Source organism: Mustela lutreola, chromosome 7, assembly GCF_030435805.1.
Source record: "Mustela lutreola isolate mMusLut2 chromosome 7, mMusLut2.pri, whole genome shotgun sequence".
NCBI classification, from domain to species: Eukaryota; Metazoa; Chordata; class Mammalia; order Carnivora; family Mustelidae; genus Mustela; species Mustela lutreola.
Window position 1 is genome coordinate 93329684 of NC_081296.1, and position 17694 is coordinate 93347377.

The window sequence follows — 17694 nt, forward strand, 5'->3', positions numbered from 1 at the left end:
GCCCCCTGCGCCCCCTCCCGCCGAGCCCCCTCCCTCAAACCCGGCCCTCACTTTGTTTGCAAAGCAGCGTAATTGGTTTAAGCCCGGAGCCTGGGGGAAGAGGGAAATGGGATGGGGGGGGGGGGTAACCCCTTTGGAAGAGGAAAAAAGAAAAATAGGCGGGGCCGGGCAAGCTAACTAGAGTTCTGGATAGGAACGGCTCAGCCGGAGAAGGGCTGGGGGCGGTGGCGTTGGATGCCGGCTCGCGGGGCCGTGCCAGCTAAATAACCCCAGAGTCCCTTCCCAGGGGGACCCACCGTCTTCCGGGGGCCGCCGGCCGCAGTCCTATCCCCTGCCTCTCCTGCTCTTCTGCCCGCTTCCAGCTCCCACAGTACTGATTACTGACCCAAAGTTCAACCCCGGGAGACTGGAGAATACAGATGATCCCCCTCCCCCGACTTCAGACTTGAAAAAAGGAGAAAGCCCCAATTTTACCCCTTCACTAGAAACTCGGCCATCTGAGTCAACCTAGCCGAGTGACGTTAGGCCTATCTGGGCTCCTGGCTAGCAGACTGGAGACGCTGCCACGAAACCCGTACCTGCGGCTAAGAGCAGGTGAGTCACCACCGTTTTATATCTTTATGACATAACTTTTTTTTTTTTTTTTTCCGCCTCGGTCCGCTCTACTTCCCTTGTCATCTGTAGCGATCATAAAGAGGAAGAGGCTGAGAACAGATGTCTGTGTGATAGGGCAGGCGCACCCGAGTCGGGCCGTCCTCCTCTATCCAGCTCCTCCTCCTGCCCCCCTTCCGCAGCCCCGGGGACTGAGCTGGAGGCGACCGTCTGGTTTCTGATAGGGAAAGGTCAGGGGGAGGGGACATCTCCCTAAACGCGCGCGTTAACTGGGAGATCATGAACACAGGCGCGGGAATGCGTCTGCTCGGCTAGAGAGGTGCCAGGCTGAAGCCAGGGATGGTCTGTGGCGGCGCTTGATCCCATCTCTCACCTGGAGGGGCCAAGCTAGCACCGCAGGCGCTTGCTTGGTTCCTAATGGATCCTGGGCATTGGTGGGAAGTTCTCCCCAAAGCAAAGCCTCTTGGCTTCTGTGAGGTCCTGGGTAGTGAGTGCCCCAAATCACTTTTGTTGGAGAAGGACCAACTAAAGTGATTGATAAGCGCTGAGCTGGTGATAGGTTGTGGGGTGGTGTGAGTTTTCTAAGTATATTTCTGAGTGTATGAATGTGTGTGAGCTTCTAAATGAGTGTGGCCATGTCTGTTTCTAAGTGTGTGGGTGACCATGTGTGTGTCCTACCCTAGGTAGAATCCACTAGTTTTCCTGAAGCAATAACAAAATAAAATCTTTCTAAAATGACTAAAAATCTGCCAAATATTCTTGTTTGGCAAAGTTTTAAGCATGTTATTAATCTCATATTAAGCAATGTGTTTTAACTTGTCTTTAAGATACCTTTTTCCCTCTGTACTTTGTTCTTTTAAATCTTTCTTCCTTGAAATCTGGCAACAGAATCACGTAAAATCCTCGAACCAAATAAATCTCTTAAGTCAGGAGAGCCCAAAAGGGTGAAGATGTGAAGTTAAGGAAATAAAAAAGATAAAAGCGTTGGATTACAATTCCTTTTTTTTTTTTTTAACAAAAGGAGGGGAGAGAAATGTCATATTGTAAGGAATAGAATGAGAGTGAAATTAAATCCACCTGGAACTCAGCAGGCGCCCTGCCCCTAAGACTGCAAGTCCCATCAATTTGTGTAAATGTATCTGTAAATGTGTGGATCTGCACAGATTTCTCAGAGCATCCGTCAGAAACTCATTCTTTTGTGCAAAGTTCCCAGCAGCAGCAGGACCCTGGTTCCATTCGTAAAGAACACGGATGCTTAGTTTCCTTGGCCTGTTCAGGGGGACTTTCAGTGCTAATGAGCTTCCTTGTTCCTTCCCGCAGTGATTCTCCAACGCCCTCTTGGCTCTTCAGAAACATGGAGCATGACTAGGGTATTATCCATGGGTAGTGACAACTTAGTAAAAGCTTTTATGGTACACAAAAAGCCGGCGCCTAAAGGGGGGGGGGTGCTGTCATTTTATAGGGGGGTCAATTAAAACATCAAATATTCTTTCACTTTTAGCCCACTTCCTAAATCTACTAGAGCTCATCTTAAAAAAAAAAAAAAAAAAAAAAAAAAAAAGTCAGCTGAAGAAGAAGAAGGGGGGGAAAAAAAAACCTACAGCGGGATGTCCAAAGTAAAGTTTTTCCAGGGCTTCTTCAAAGCCCAAGACTGGTGGTGAAGAGCGGACTCTGCCAACTTTAGAACCTTGATCCAGCATGGGATTTCGCCGCCCCGCCCGGAATGACTGGGTTCACAGCACCTCCCGTGATGTGTGTGTGGAGGAAGGGAGGGCGCCGAATCCTCCCGCAAGCGCCCCACGGCGAGCACCGTTGGGGGAGTCTGGAACTCAGCACGCCGCCCTTTCCTGAGACTTCAGTTCCCGGAGCTGACTGCCTGAGGGGGAGGAAAGGGGGCAGCTGGTTTAGCTCCCAGCCTCTCTTCATCTCAGTGGCGATGTTCCAAGACCCCCAACACATTTAGGAAGGCAAGCTCTAGGGTACTCAGATGTCAGCCAGTCATTTCGCAGAGCTTTAAAAGCGAATCATCAGGGTCGTGCCGGGTCTTTGATTTGGAAAATAAACAAGCAAATGAATGACAGAAAGCTGCTGTCTCCGGGCTGCTGGCCAGTAGGTAGCCAGGTGACAGGCCTGGTTGCAGCAGTCGACTCGTTGGTTACAAACCTCTTCTCCCAAATAGGCCCTGTCTACGCCTTTCAGAAGGCTGTGCCCTGCCTTCCGGGGAACTGGACCTGTCTTCAGCCTCCGGGAGGTTGGGTGGACTCGAGGCTATAGGGGCCACGAGGGCAGCCACGTGGCGTCTCCGGGGGCGTCCCGGGCCAAACTCCCCTGGCTAGGACCGGTCTGCGCGAGCCTAGGGCGGCCCAGGTAGAGGGGAGGGCAGGCTCCCCAGGCGGAGGAAGCCGGAGCGGTCAGGGAGGTGATGCGCGCGGGTCGTCCAGGTGGCCTTGGGCGGAGGAAGCGGCTCCGCCCTTCCCGGAAGCTGCGCCGTCTCCGCCTTTGGAGACTTTTGCGCTCCAGGCGCAGTCTGGCTGTGGCGGCCGCCGGTACAATCTTCGCCGGCCAAACGAGGCCACCTCCTCTTCCCCTTTCCAGTATTACCTGGCTGGGATCCCTTCCGCAGATCTTCGCCGGCGCAAGGGAGAAGCAGAGGGGGGACGACGGCTAGAGACAGATGGCTCCTCAGGCCTCGGGCCCAGCCAGCTGTCTGTGGCGGCGCCGGGGTCTTTGCCGTTTAGCAGGACCGCGGGGTGTGCAGAGAGCAGGACCCGCGGCGTCGGGCCTCTGTGGTGCCCTCTGGAGCCTCCCGAGGACTTCCCTCTGTGGTTCTCCCTAGTCCATCCCCTGTCTCCGCCGGCCTCCCTCCTTCCAGGGGGCTGTGGCCAGGTCTCGACTGTCGCGGGCCCAGCCACTCGGGACAGGGTGGTCCGCGCTCTCCGGTCCCCACCTGCCACCCAGATGAGAAGCTTAAATCCGTCCGCGGGCGAGAATCGGATGCTAGGAAACTAAGACCTGTTGTCTTCCACGGGGCTCAAAGCGGACCTGGACTGGGACCCAGGTCGGTTTAGGACTGAGGAAGGCCTGGGACGCTGAAAGCAGCTGTTTGCAATTCCAAGCGACTGGCCTCTGCCGCCCGAGGTGTGTGTCCGAGCCCGGGAAGAGGCCCAGGCGCCCGCCTTCAGCCTCCCAACCGCCACGCGGGAGGCGCGGCGGCCTAAGACTCGGGGGCGCACCGCTGCCAGTCGAGGCGCCTGGGGCCAGGAGAGCAGAAACACCGAGCTCCTGTTCCTTCACGGCCTTTCTTTCCTTTCCTTTTTTTGTTTTCTCATATCTTCCTTTCTCTGCCCTTCCTTTTATCATTATGTTACTCATCAAGAAATTAATTCAAAACTCACAAGGCATCCGACCCGCAGTAGGTAGGGGCCCTGGCCCTGGGACCACCTAATCGGCCTCGTCCAGCAGTTTCGTGCGGAGAAATCTCAGGATCCTGGCCGAAGCCTGGTCGGGTGTTTGTACTGGGGTGGGGGGGGATCTATTAAAACATTTTAATCCCAATTCTTTATCTCTGGGTTTGTCCTTTCCCTCACGGCTCCCGGAGCCGCCGCGGGGCTTCTGAGCGGCATGGGGTGCAGGCCTGACTGGCCCGCAGCCGGATGTCGGAGCCGGAGCTGCTCCCTACCCAGCCTTGCCCGTGGGCGACAAAACCGTCTCTCTGGCCCTGAGCTAGCATTGCCCTGCCAAAATCAACTCGCATTTTCATGTATTCAAATGAGAAAGATTGGGAAGGGCGACCTGCCCTCTTGGGCAATCACCAGCCTTGAAGGGAATAAGGGTCCCATGGGTACCCGCAAAGAATGGGAACCTCCCTTCCTTAAGGCCTGGGTGGCAGACGTGGCGCCCCTGCCCAGGCCTGGATTCCCAGGCCGTCGCGCATCTCTAGGCAGCCTGTTCTCCGATTTACGGACTGCTTTATTATTCTCTGCTATCACTGCCAGCTCGAGGAAAGTGCCTAGTCCAAGCTAGTCTCTCCTCACCCCTGTGCATCGCTTCAGCGCTGTATCTGCTCAGTGTTGCCCACAATTTCCTCTAGCCGCTTAAGAAGTGCTAGGGTTGGTGTCCTAGAAGACAGACTGGAAATGATGTTCCAAATAAAGAGTTGTAAAAATTAGGGAGGAGCATAACAAATTTTCGTTCTGAGAGTGGAGAGGGACTAGAGTGACTGAGGCCCCGCTGTTTGCCACAGACTAGATAGGTGCTTTGAGATCCCAGCATGTTCTCCACCTGTTGTTCCAGGATGCAAGAGCTGGGAGCCTGAAAGCCTGGGAATTTGACTCTACCCCACTGGCAGAAGCTGGGGCTAATAGGGAGCCAGTGATGGAAACCCAGAGCCTCAGAGAACTCTATAGATATCATCTCTCTTCTGGAGGCTGCCATCTTAAACCTAAATCCTTCCCCAATGGTGAATGAGTATTTAGTTCCCCAATCCACCCATCTCTCCCTCCCTCCCCGCACCACACACACACACACACACACACACACACACGACCAGGAGCTTTCCCACGGCCCCTCATTTGGCCCTGGTGGTTTAACTTTAGCTATTCAAATGTGATTACCCTCAAATTTACATAGTTGTATTTAACGGATGCATTTGTAACAACAATATAAATCATATTCTGCATATGAGGGGGGGTAAGGATGCATTCTAGCCAAGCTTTTTTCATTATATTGTCTTCCTGATTTTCCCCCTGAAATTTAAAACTGCCAATTTATTGGCATGGCTAGAGAGAGGTTACATTCATTATTTAAAATTAAAATTCGATTGGAAAACACTGGTGAGTGGCTGCTTCTGGACGTCCAGCAGCTATTACAGAGCTAGCATCAGATGAAAGTTTTGTTTTAAAAATAGTGCATTTGTTTGGAGTTGTTTGATTTTCTTGGTCCTATAGGCCACAGAGTAAAACTCACATTGTAGTGAGTTTGCTTCTAAACAGAAACACTAGGAAGAGGTCTCCTTTTTGCATTCCTTTTTGCTGGGATATCAGCAAAATTTGCAGGAGCTTTAACAGCTTTCTGAATGCAGTCATCGTGGACGCCTACTGTAAATGGATCAAAGTAAGGAAATTCAGCTGCCAACATTAGGCTTTACCTGTGGTGTCCAGTGCAGCTTCCCTAGGTCTTGGTGAGAACATCACAGGCATCCACCATCAACTGAGCTCTGCTCTTTCCTTAGGTCCATGTCTTAAATTTACATTCCTGCCAGGGTTGTGTTGTTCTGAACAGCATATTCTATTTGTGTCATTTTCTTTTTCTTTCTTTCTTTGTCTCCCCCACTGGACTAGAAGATCTTTGAGGGTGGGGCCCACAGTCCCCACTGCAAGAGCAGAGCACAGTAGACTTTCAATAAAGATTTGTTGACTCAATCAATAAACTAACTGCCCCAATCCAGATGCTGGCCAAGCTGGTATCAGGTGGAAAAAGATGCTGGAGCCTAGAAACCTTATCCACTTGACTCCAAAGTCTCCAAGTGAGAGGACCCTAGGGACCCGTCTTAGGCCAGGGAGCTGTTTAATGAATGAACCAACAGAGGAAAGCGTGAATGGATGGACAGATTCTTCTGTCAGAAAGGCCAGGGTCTCGAAGCCCTATAATCCCTAAGCTTCCAGGCCCACTGGGCATGACTCTTATCCTAACAGTGACGCTTGATTTTAACCAAAATCATCCAGGTGACATGACTAAGTCAGAGTGCACTCACCTCATGGATTTCTGGACTTAGGCAGAATCAGCAGCAAACCCCCGCCCCCACCCCCACCACCATTTGCCTATCTAGGGCGGTCAACGTGTGACCAAAGGCAAATATTTCACTTTTGCTGCCTTGTGAAAAGGCAGCAGCAGAGTCTTTCAATAGCAGATATTGATTAAAAAGTTAAAGAACCCCATCAACTTTCCATCAAGCAGAAGCTTGGAGCAAGGAGCTGTAAAGGAAACGTCCGTGTTTGAATAATATGTTTAAACTGGCAAGCAAATGAAGCCGAGCCCACGCAGTGAGAAAGAAAAGCCTTGCAGCAGAGCTGTTAGTCCGGGGTTGTGTGCCTGGGCTAACAAGCACGTGGCGCGCGGCGTTTCCACCCCAGCGCTGGAGGGCGCCTAGGAAGCGGGCTACGGGTCTGTCCGGGTTTGCGAAGTGAGAGTCGGTCCCATGGGATCCTCCCAGGTGCCAGGCACTCAGAGGGCCTGAGTGGGGGCAGTGCGCTCGAAATTATCAGCCATTTACCTTAATTGCCTCCCTGTCTTTAGGATCTAAACCATTTTATTCCACAGGCTTTCCCTGTGTGATGTATGATTTCCTTAAAGGTCCACCCAACCTCTCAAAACCTGCCGTGTTGTTGCAAGGTATTAACTGGAGACCTCTCGTGTCAACTTCTCCTCCCGAAGTTTTTATTTGCCATGAAAGCATGCGTGGCAGTCCTTGAGAGAGGGAGCCGGTCTGCCGCCTTTTCTGGGCTGCTGTCACTGGGGAAACTACCTGGCAGCTCAAACCGCAGCTGCATCTGTGACTTTGATGTCGGGTCCCCCTCCCCCCAACCCGCCCTGGGTGGTGTGGGGCTCAGCCACGGCTGGGAGGCTGCCCTCGGGGGCTGTGCCACAGACTCCTTTCAGACCATGCTCTCTGCCCTTGGCCGCTCCCCCACCTGCACCCGGGTCACCGCCTGCAGGGGACAGGGCCTCAGAAGTCAGGTCGAGCCCCACTCGCCTTGGAGACTTAGGATACTAGCAGATCCAATGTAGGTTTTTCTTTCAATGCTTTCAATGATGAAGTTGGTGGCATGGATCCCACTCTCCTCACCCCACTGGCCTCCTCCCCACCAAAATACCTTCTATTGTGAATCTCTAGACTCCTCTGACCTCTTCGTGACCCTCCTCTCACACCCCGCCAAGAGAAGTGGTTTCAATAAATAAAGCACAGTGCTCGGGTTGAAGGTCAGTTTACACTGGGGCAGAAGCTTCTAAAACTGCTGCAGGTGCTGGAATGGGAATAAACCAGACCATCATCCGAAGAGATGAGAGGCTATGAGGAGATGGGAACCGGGGCTTGCAGTGGGCAGCGGTAGGTGGTCAGGAGCCTGGCGGCGATCCAGTCACAAATTCGTGGTCCAACCATTCGACATCAAATTCCCTGGGAAACCCAGGCAGATCCTTCGGGCCTCAGTTTCCTCCTTTTCCAAAAGAGCTTGAACTCAATCTGGTTCCTGATCACCCCCAACCCCGTCCCTCCCTCCCCCATCAGCTCCTCCACCCCCCTGCCTTGGAGGGTGGAATCCAGAAGGGGTATGAACTTAGGAAGGTAACTGCTAGGGTGATGGGCGTGAGGGGGTGGCTCTGCTCTGGGAGCGGCAAAGCGACTTTTCCTGAGGGGCCCAGGGCGCTGAGAGAACAAGCCCCAGGAAGAGTTCCCTCCCTTTTGCTCTGGTTTTGTGTTCTATGTGTTTCAGGGTAACTTTTGGGCAAAAACTTTTCTGTTTTTCACTTCGCAGTGTCTCCAAAAACAGCAATCCATAGGAGAGAGCAGAGAGCGTCTTGCAATTCCTAAGCCCAGGCAAAGCCACCTAGGCTAGGAGGCTGCACAGTATTCTGCTCACGCCTCTGGGCAGGGCTGCTGCCTCAGAGGCTAAGGGTCTCTGAGATTGTCTCTCTTTTTACCCAAATAAGCTCCAGCCTGGCTTGTTTGTTGACAGGGACTGTAGTGTTTGTGCTTAGGAGCAAGGGATTTGGAATGAGATCTGGATTTCATTCTGTTCTCTGCGGGAGACTTGTTCTTTCTGAGCCTCCATTATCTCAACTGTAAAATGGGCTTATTAGTACCTATCTCATACCATTTGAGTACAGAGTAAGTGTACTGACTTGTAACAAATACAAAGAGCCTTCGCAGAGCTCTCGGAGCCCAGGCGGTGCTGGGTGCTGAACACTTAGTGACAAGTAATGCGACCCTTAGATCTAGGTGCCCTCGCCCCTTCCTCTTAGAGGTCTTTTGCTGGTGATCACCTGCCTAGCTCCGTAGACCTTGTAGTCCCTCCTGCTACAGTTGGGAGAAGAGGGGGGAGCTTCTTTGGAGAGACTGAATGCCTGGCAGTTCTCAAGGGCTGCTTCTCATCTTCCATGGGGACTCTGCCTAGAATCCCCTCCTAATCTCCTCGACCTGGGGGGCCGCTTTCTAGGGAGTGGCTAATGGTAGAGGTCGGGCCTCAGAAGCTAGTGTGTGATTCTCAAGGGTCCCCGAGATGGTAGACTTGCACACTGCCCTGGCTATGGCAACCTCAGTCAAGACCCAAGACCCGGGCCTGGATCCAGCAGGCAGCTCAGTTGGAAGATGAAGGGAGTGAGTCTGGCCTTCTGGGAGGCCATTCTGTCCTCAGCATCTGAACTTGGGGGGCATGGAGAGAAGACAGGACACTTGATTCACTTAGATATTTTCTTCCTTCTCCCTTGGACCTCCTTTGCCACTTCCTCTCTCATGGACAGAGTTAGAAGAAGAAACCACTTAGGGTCAGTTGGAGGATTATCACTTAGGACATTTCCTAAATATTCAAAACCCAAGATAACATTACAGCAAGGAAAGTTCCATCCATGTTTTAAAGAACTATTTTACATAGATGCCCTTAAAAAGGGGGGAATTCCTGGGAATCCAACTAAAATTAACCAAACATCCTGGGCTTACCATGGGTCCTTCAAATATTAAAGACTCTGAATATTATCTTGCATGTGCAAGAAAACTTGGCGGGGTGCCAAGTCTTCATTAAGAAAAAAAAGAACAGTATTGTATTTGAAAAGACCAAATCACAAAAGACTTTGCCAGATACAGGCCCATTTGCTGAAGTGAAGATTCATGAATTGCTTAATTTCTCCTGCTAAGGGGGCTTAGAAGAACTGGAGTTTCAGGGTGAATCCCTGGGACTCACATGAACAACAACCCACATTTCAGACAGGGCTTGGATGGGTTAAGAAGGTCCTGAGGACAAGGCTCTAATAAATTTTTGAATTCCGTTTCATTTAGTAATCAGAACCGGGTGGATAGAATAAAATATTTCCTTTACGGGAGAACAGAAAAATCACACATCTTCAAAGCTGATTAATTTTTTTTTGGATTGGTCCGGGGGAGGTGCATTCAGGGGAAGTGGGCTGGTACACAGAAATCTCAGGCTGCGAGCAGTTTCTGGCTAAATGCAGCTTCTGTTTTTACAGCTTACTCAGGGAGAGCTGTTAGTTTTTCTAAGCTTAAACCAGGCATTGGTTCTCTAAGCTCAATGTTTAGGCTACAAAGCACATCCAACAGTCTTACATACCTACCTTTAGAAAAGGAATGGTTTTGACCTCAAACTCAGCAAAGTCTCTAGTGCATTACCATACTTGGAGAACACCTAAGCAAAGCCCTTTGGAAGTGTAAAGGGTAACTGGAATGCTAAATACCAGCCACTGTGTCCTAGAAAAATAAATCCTTAATTCTCAGCCAGGTCCACCTGCTTTGGACTGGGCTTATTAGTGTTATTTGTATCTTCTTTTCAAATGGATAGTTTTACTCACAGAGTTTTCTTTCTGCTCAGTGCTTGCTATTTTTATCTTACCTTAAAAACCCTGAGATCAGGCCTGGCTTTTTGAGGCACCCCAGGGAAGGGTGATGGGTGGCTTCCCACAGGTCCCTTTCTGAACTCCATAAGCTCAGATGTTAGAATCAAGTCAGAGTTTAGGGTCAGGAGGGAGGCCTGAGGTATGTTAAGTAGATCACCTAGGGGTAAGATGGGTGAGCAGGGTGTTAGGAGAAGGCTAAGGGTAAGCAATGCTGGGGGGTGGGGACCTTAAGGCAGGAGAAGCTGTTTTAGGACGTTAGTGTCTGTGGATTCAAGCAGTACAGGCAACTTTGGTAATAGACTTTTCTGGTTATTCTCTGTTTTTCTCTCTAGCCTCTTCTTCTTTCTACTCAATTCTCTGCCTCTGTTCTCTGCACATATCGTCCAGCTTTCCTTGCCTTTAGGCTTCCAGTTGGGTTTGGGCAATGTCCGGGCAATGGTGCTGCAGGAATGAAGGCTATCTAGCAAATGACATCTAGCAAAATGGCAGCAGAAATCTATGAGTGGGGGTGCCTGCGTGGCTCGTCATTAAGCGTCTGCCTTCAGCTCAGGTCATGATCCCAGGGTCCTGGGTTCGAGCCCTGCATCAGGCTGTCTGCTAGGCCTCCTCTCTCGCTGTGTTTCTCTCTGTCAAATAAATAATATCTTTAAAAATAAACAAACAAAGACATCTATGAGTGATCTTATTTCTTCAGTACCATGCAGGAACTCTATTACTAACCTTGTAATCTGATTAGCAAAAAATATATAGCATTATTTTAATTTGCATTTCTGAGATTACTACTGAAGTTGAATGTTTTTATATTTCTACTGGCCATAAATATTTCTTCTTTTGGGAACTGCCTTTCCACACCTCAATTAATAAACTAAAAATTTTGAGTGTTTCTCTGTTTTTCATCTAAAGAATATTAATCCCATGTTTGTCATAAATATTTCGAGTTTTCCACCAGGTTTTCATTTGCATTATAATTCTGCTTATTTTTTCAACACATAGATACTTTAAAAAAAACCATCAATATTTTAACCAGAGTTTCTGCCTTTTATGGTTTAATGTTTATAAGTCTTATCTATAACTGCTACTCTTATGTATAACAAAATCTTACATCCAGTTGGAATTTATTTTGGTGCATAATATAAAGTCAAGTTATACATTTAATTATTATTTTCCAAAAAGACCTTTGGAAGGGTCCTAATTATGAAGAGGCTTGCGTTCTCTTTGGAGAACTTTGGAATTTGTTCTATGAGGGTATTTTGAGGGTGTGGAAGTTGAATTTTTGGGTCTTCCTTTACTTGCTATGCAGTGAACCCAATAGAAGGCTCCAAAATTAGAGGACAAGAGGACTAGTAGGTGGTGGTTTAAGAATGACAAAAACTTAAGTGAAATCATAGTGTTTCAATGATTGAGTAATTTTATGCTGTTATTTGAGTCTAATGCCCTTTTCTATAAAACAGAACCTAGAGTATTAACATTTTCATACAGAAGCATTACAATATCAACAACGAATTTAAAATATCTTTAGATCACTAAGTATTCTTTCTCTTCTTCCTTTTTCTTTCTCTCTTTCCTTCTCCCCCTCTCCTCCCCCTCCTCCCTCTCCCTCTTCCCTCCTCCACCCTCCCTCTTTCTCTTCCTCTCCCCCTTCCTCCCTTCTTCCTTCTCTCTCTCTCTCTGTTTTTCTCTCTCTTTCTTTCATTTAGACCTACAGTTCCTAATGTTTATAAGTGTTATCTATACCTGCTACTGGCCAAAAATATTTCTTCAGAACTGATTATTAGCTAGGAGATCAAAGGTAAATCCTTGATCTCTTTGACCATCAGTAAGTTACCTATAAAATGAAGCTAATAGTATCTAGCTCATGGATGTATTATCCTATGGTATCAATATCTAAATACGTGTTACCATTTTGTATTATAAAAGCATTAATGAACAATGTTTATTTACCATATAAATTGCTTCCTGACCATAACATGTTTCAGGGCTACATTAGTTTAAAAATTTTTCTATTTTAGGAATATGGCCTATGTATTATTTTTATGCAGCATCCAGGATGGTTCAAGAACAATTCACACTAAGCATTTTAGTTATTTGCTCATTATTTTAATTAGCAAAGGAAAGTGATGCACTTATTGTCTGGAGGGGTTACTTCCACACTTAGGGCAAAACTGCCCTCAAGGAGTAGCCACAAGGCCTTGGTACATGATGTGGGTGTAGTGAAACCCCAGGGACAGCAGATCTTTCTCTGTAAAATGCTGCTCGTCTTGTGGACACTCAGCAATCATTTAAAACTCATTATGTTGGGGAGTAAAGCAACAAATCTTTGAGGTAAGATTATTATCTCCATTTTACAGAAGAGGTTGCAGAATCCCAGGGAGCAAAGCAACTGGCACAGTTGGCAAAACTCGGTATCCTTACTGGGCTCTGTGTCTGGAGAGTGGGAGCTGTCTGAGGGAGGCCTGAGAATTTCTGAGTGCATCCTTCTGCACAACTGGGCTGCTTTGAGGCCCAGCACCAGGGAATTGTGTTGCAGAGCATGCTTCTATTTTGAATTTCTGGGAAGCATCAGTCTCAGGGATGACTTCCAGAAGATTTTACCTGCCACTTTCGTGATCTCATCTATTAGTTGCCTGAGTATTTGGAAAGGGAGAGATTGGTAGAAAGTAGATCAATATAAAATCAACACTTGGGGGCCATTGAATGCCAGGCACTGAGCAAAACACCTTCATTTACATGATGGCATTTAATTGGATTTTCTTTTGGTTTTTAAAATAATAGTGAAATATAACACAGAAAAATAAACAAAATAGAAAACAGGGGTTTATCACAAAAAGAAAAGTCAAACAACTATCACCAAGGTTAAAATGCAGAATAGTGCTACTATCCCAGGATTCCTCCTTTCTGTGTCCACCAATCACCGTCACCTTCTCCACTCCCAAAATGACCACTATTTTGACTCTTACTGTTATTACTTTTTTTTTTTTTTTTTTGGTAATACAGCAGCTGAGCATGCATCTGCAAGTGCTATAGTTTTTGCTGTCTTGTTTTTTAAACCTTATATGATGATTTCATTCATATGTGGAATTTAAGAAACAAAACAGATGAACATAGGGGAAGGGAAGGAAAAAATAAAATAAGATAAAAACAGAGAAGGAGGGCACCTGGGTGGCTCAGTGGGTTAAGCTTCTGCATGCGGCTCAGGTCATGATCAAGTCCTGTATAGGGCTCTCTGCTCAGCCGGGAGCCTGCTTCCCTAGCCCACCGCCTGCCTTTCTGCCTATTTGTGATTTCTCTCTGTGTGTCAGATAAATAAATAAAATCTTAAAAAAAAAAAAAAAAGGAACTGAGAGGGAGGAAAAGCTTATCAATAGGAGACCCTTGGGACGCCTGGGTGGCTCAGTTGGTTAAGCAGCTGCCTTCGGCTCAGGTCATGATCCCAGCGTCCTGGGATCGAGTCCCACATCGGGTTCCTTGCTCCGCAGGGAGCCTGCTTCTCCCTCTGACTCTGCCTGCCACTCTGCCTGTGCTCACTCTTGCTCTCTCTCTCTCTCTGACAAATAAATAAATAAAATCTTAAAAAAAAAAATAGGAGACCCTTAAGAGACTCTTAACTATAGGAAAGGAACTGAAAGTTGTTGGGAGGAGTGGGGGGATGGGGTAACTGGGTGATGGACATTAAGGAGGACAGTTGATATAATGAGCATTGGGTGTTATATGCAACTGATAAGTCACTAAATTCTACCCCTGAAACTAATAATGCATTAGATGTTAACTAGATTGAATTTAAATAAAAAATTAATAAAATAAACCCTACATGAATGGACTCATATAGTGTATACTCCTTATGTTTGGCATATTAGCTCATAGAGATTCATTTATGTTGTTTTACACAGATGAAGGTTGTTCACATCCTTTATTGCATTTTATGAATATACCACAATTAATTTATGCACCCTACTTTTGATGGGCATTTGGTTATTTACCAGTTTTTAGCTATCATGAATGAAACTGCTATGAATATTGATGCACATGTTTCTTAGTGCATGTTTACATGCATTCCTATTGGGAGTGGAATTGCTGGGTCATAGAGTATGTGTGTATTCAACTTCAACAGAGAATGCCAGTTATGGCTTCTTATAACATCAGAAACTCTGGACATCAGAAACTCTGACGATGCTGAACCTAGGAGTATAATATGAACTCTCCAGAAGTCTGAATCTCATGTCTCTAGCACAATTCGTTTAAATGCATAAAGAACGTGAGTGCCAAGTAAGCAGTTGGTTTAAAGGAGGCATAAACGGCGGATCTAGGAGACTCCAGGCCAGGAGGCTCTTTGCGACTAGCAAGAGTCCCAGCAAAAGCCCAGCTCAGCTTAAGTTTTGCCTTGTGGTCCCCAAAGGCGCCCCTTGGAGCGGCTTCCGCCGGCTTGGGACCCACAGCGCGGAGGGATCCACAAGAGTCAGAGCGCGGGCGCGAGGCGGCGGAGGACGCGCTGCTTGTTGCCGAGCAACGGAGCGCGTTCTTCCTTCCAGTAGAGCCTGTCCGAGCCCACCCGGCTGCTCGGCCCCCCGGAAGGCGGGCGGGATATAACGCCGGGCCGAGGCACTGTCCACCTTCTCGCCGTCTGAATGGGAGCAGAGGCGTCCCGGCAGGCGGGTGAGAGACCGGCTGGGGACGCTGGGGACTTCGTCTGGGAGGCTGTGGGAAGAGGCTGCGATATTGGCGCGGAGCAATCGTCGTCTCCGGTTCTGCCTCTTTAATCCACACTAATCGCCGAGAAAATCAGCGTAGAAAACAGGGCTGGGGTTGGAGAGGGTCTCGGGTCTAGAGCAGGCTGCGATGCCCTCGGAAAGAGGGAAAACCTGGTGGAACGGAAAGATAGGGGGACGACCAGGCTGTGGGGAAAGGAAAAGGAGTCAGGAAGGCGAAGGACAGGAAGGGATCAGAGGGAGTGTGGCAAGGGAGAGGAAGGTCGCAGTGGAGGGAATTCAGTTTCCAACTGCCTGACCTTTCCTGGTGTCCCTCGACAGGGGCTGATTGTTTGGGGGCAAGCCTTACACACCATTAGGAGATCTCCCCCACTAAGGTCAGAGTGTCTAATTTTGGACTAGGAAGCTGTTTTCTGAGTGTGGCCCCCAAACCCTTTGGTGGGCAGTAGGACACTGCAGGCTTCCTGAAAGGATTCTCTAGCATCCCAGACCGCAGATCCACGGTGAAACTATCGCGAACTACCATTGCAAGAGTTTAAAGTTCGATAGTTCTTTTTATTATTCAACGTTCAAATATAAAATTTCAACAAATTGTTTTTTTCCTCCTGTTTACAGCTTTATAAAGGTATAATTTATATTCCATAAACGGCAGAGAACATACAGATTACTAGTTAGTATAATGCATTACAATATCATGTACAGGTGTACAATTTGATAAGTTTTGACGGATGTACCCATCTTTGAAACAATTACTACAGTCAAGATAACTGACTCATCTTTTCCCCGTTTTTATTTAAAAATTTTTAAGGTTTATTTATTTATTTGACAGACAGAGATCACAAGTAGGCAGAGAGGCAGGCAGAGAGACAGGGGGAAGCAGGCTCCCCGCTGAGCAGAGAGCCCCGATGCGGGGCTGGATCCCAGGACCCTAGGATCATGACCTGAGCCAAAGGCAGAGGCTTCAACCCACTGAGCCACCCAGGAGCCCCTATTTAAATTTCTGATAACTGAACCTTTCCATTCCTCTGTTCCCTTTGGTATCCATCCCTGTTCTCACCTGCTCTAACTGCCCAATACCAGCTACTGATCTGCTATGTGACACCATAGAATCGGTTGCATATTCTACAATTTCATACAAATGGAAGCATACAATTTATACGGTTTTGTATCTGGCTTCCTTTACCCAGCATAATGATTTGCCAAGACCTTTGCCTCCATTACTGTAGCTTTATATTCAGTTTTGAAGTTGGATTGTGTAAGCCCTCTAATTAAAAAAAATTTTTTTTTTAATGATTTAAAGTTATTTAAACTTGTATATGCATTTTAGAATCAGCTTGTAATTTCTGTTAAAAAAAACAAAAAACAAAAAACAAAAAACAAAGCCTGGCGGAATTTTGATTGGAATTGCATGGGATCTATAAATCTATATGGGGGTAATTGCTGTTTTAAACAATGTTGAGTCTTCTAGTTAACAAACATGGTTTGGAATTTTATATAGGTCTTTAATTTCTCTTACCAATGTTCTGTAATTTTCAGTGTAGAGATTTTGGACATCTTTTGTTGGACTTATTCTCAAGAATTTAATGTCTTTTGGGGTATTACTTTTCAGTGGTTTGATGCTAACATATTAAAATATGGTTGATTTTGTATGTTAACTTGTTTCATACAACATTGATAAGTCACTTATAGACAACTAGGGATTGTTTTGTAGATTCCTTGGAACTGTTGACCTAAAAATCATGTTACTTTTTCCTTTCCAATTTATTCCTTTTATTTCTTTTCCTCACCATATTGCAATGGCTAGGACCTCCAGTACAATGATGAATAGATATGGTAAGAGTTGAGGCACTTTTTAATATTTTGTTAATGGATATAAAGGTCCACCTACTTGCTTTCATTAACAATGTTACAATGAACAATTAAAAAAAAGAGTTGTTACACTTTTGCCTAGTTTTCAGTTTTAGTGGGAGAGCAAAAATATAATGTTAGCTGTATTTTTTTTTTGTAAATTCTCTTAATCAGATTGATGTAACCTATAAAACATATTTGCACAATTATTTCTTTATTATTATCATGAGTGGGTGTTGGATTTTGTCAAATGGTTTTCTACTATCCATTGAAATGATCATATATTTTCTTCTATTTTCTACTCATACAGTGAACTATGTTGATTTTCAAATGTTAAATCGAATTTTCAGCCCTGAAATAAACTCTTTATGATCAGTATATATTATACCTTTAAAAATTTACTTCTGGATTTGATATACTAATATTTTACTTAAGATTTCTGGATCTAGGGGCACCTGGTTGGCTCAGTGGGTTAAAGCCTCTGCCTTCAGCTCAGGTCACGATCCCAGGGTCCTGGGATCAAGCCCCCCATTGGGCTCTCTGCTTACCAGGGAGCCTGTTTCCTTTTCTCTCTCTGCCTGCCTCTCTGCCTACTTGTAATCTCTGTCTGTCAAATAAATAAAATCTTAAAAAAAAAAAGATTTCTGGATCTATATTCATGAGGGATCATGAATATAGGGAAAAAGCATTTCCCTTTTAAAAAATGATTTTGTGAGGTTTAGTATTATAGTTATGTACGTCTCAAAATGTTACCATATTTTCTGAAAACACTTGTGTAAGTTTGGTGTTCTTTCTTGACTACTTGAGAGAACCACCTATACCTGGAAGTGTCTTTGTGGTAAGATTTTTGGTAATGAATAAGCTTATTTAATATAGGACTATGAGGATTTTCTGTTTCTTATGTTAATTT

At 46.6% G+C, this 17694-nt stretch overlaps 1 protein-coding gene across 2 annotated transcripts in view; it reads left to right on the top strand.

Moving 5' to 3' along the window:
• Window positions 1–14754: 14754 nt before the first annotated feature.
• The window catches only part of TTC6 (tetratricopeptide repeat domain 6), a 222465-nt gene continuing 219525 nt past the window's right edge, over window positions 14755–17694 (top strand). For both annotated transcript variants that reach the window (XM_059181956.1, XM_059181957.1), the window contains exon 1: window positions 14755–14883. The gene's annotated coding sequence lies outside the window, so the exon portion shown is untranslated. The remainder of the gene's footprint in view (window positions 14884–17694) is intronic.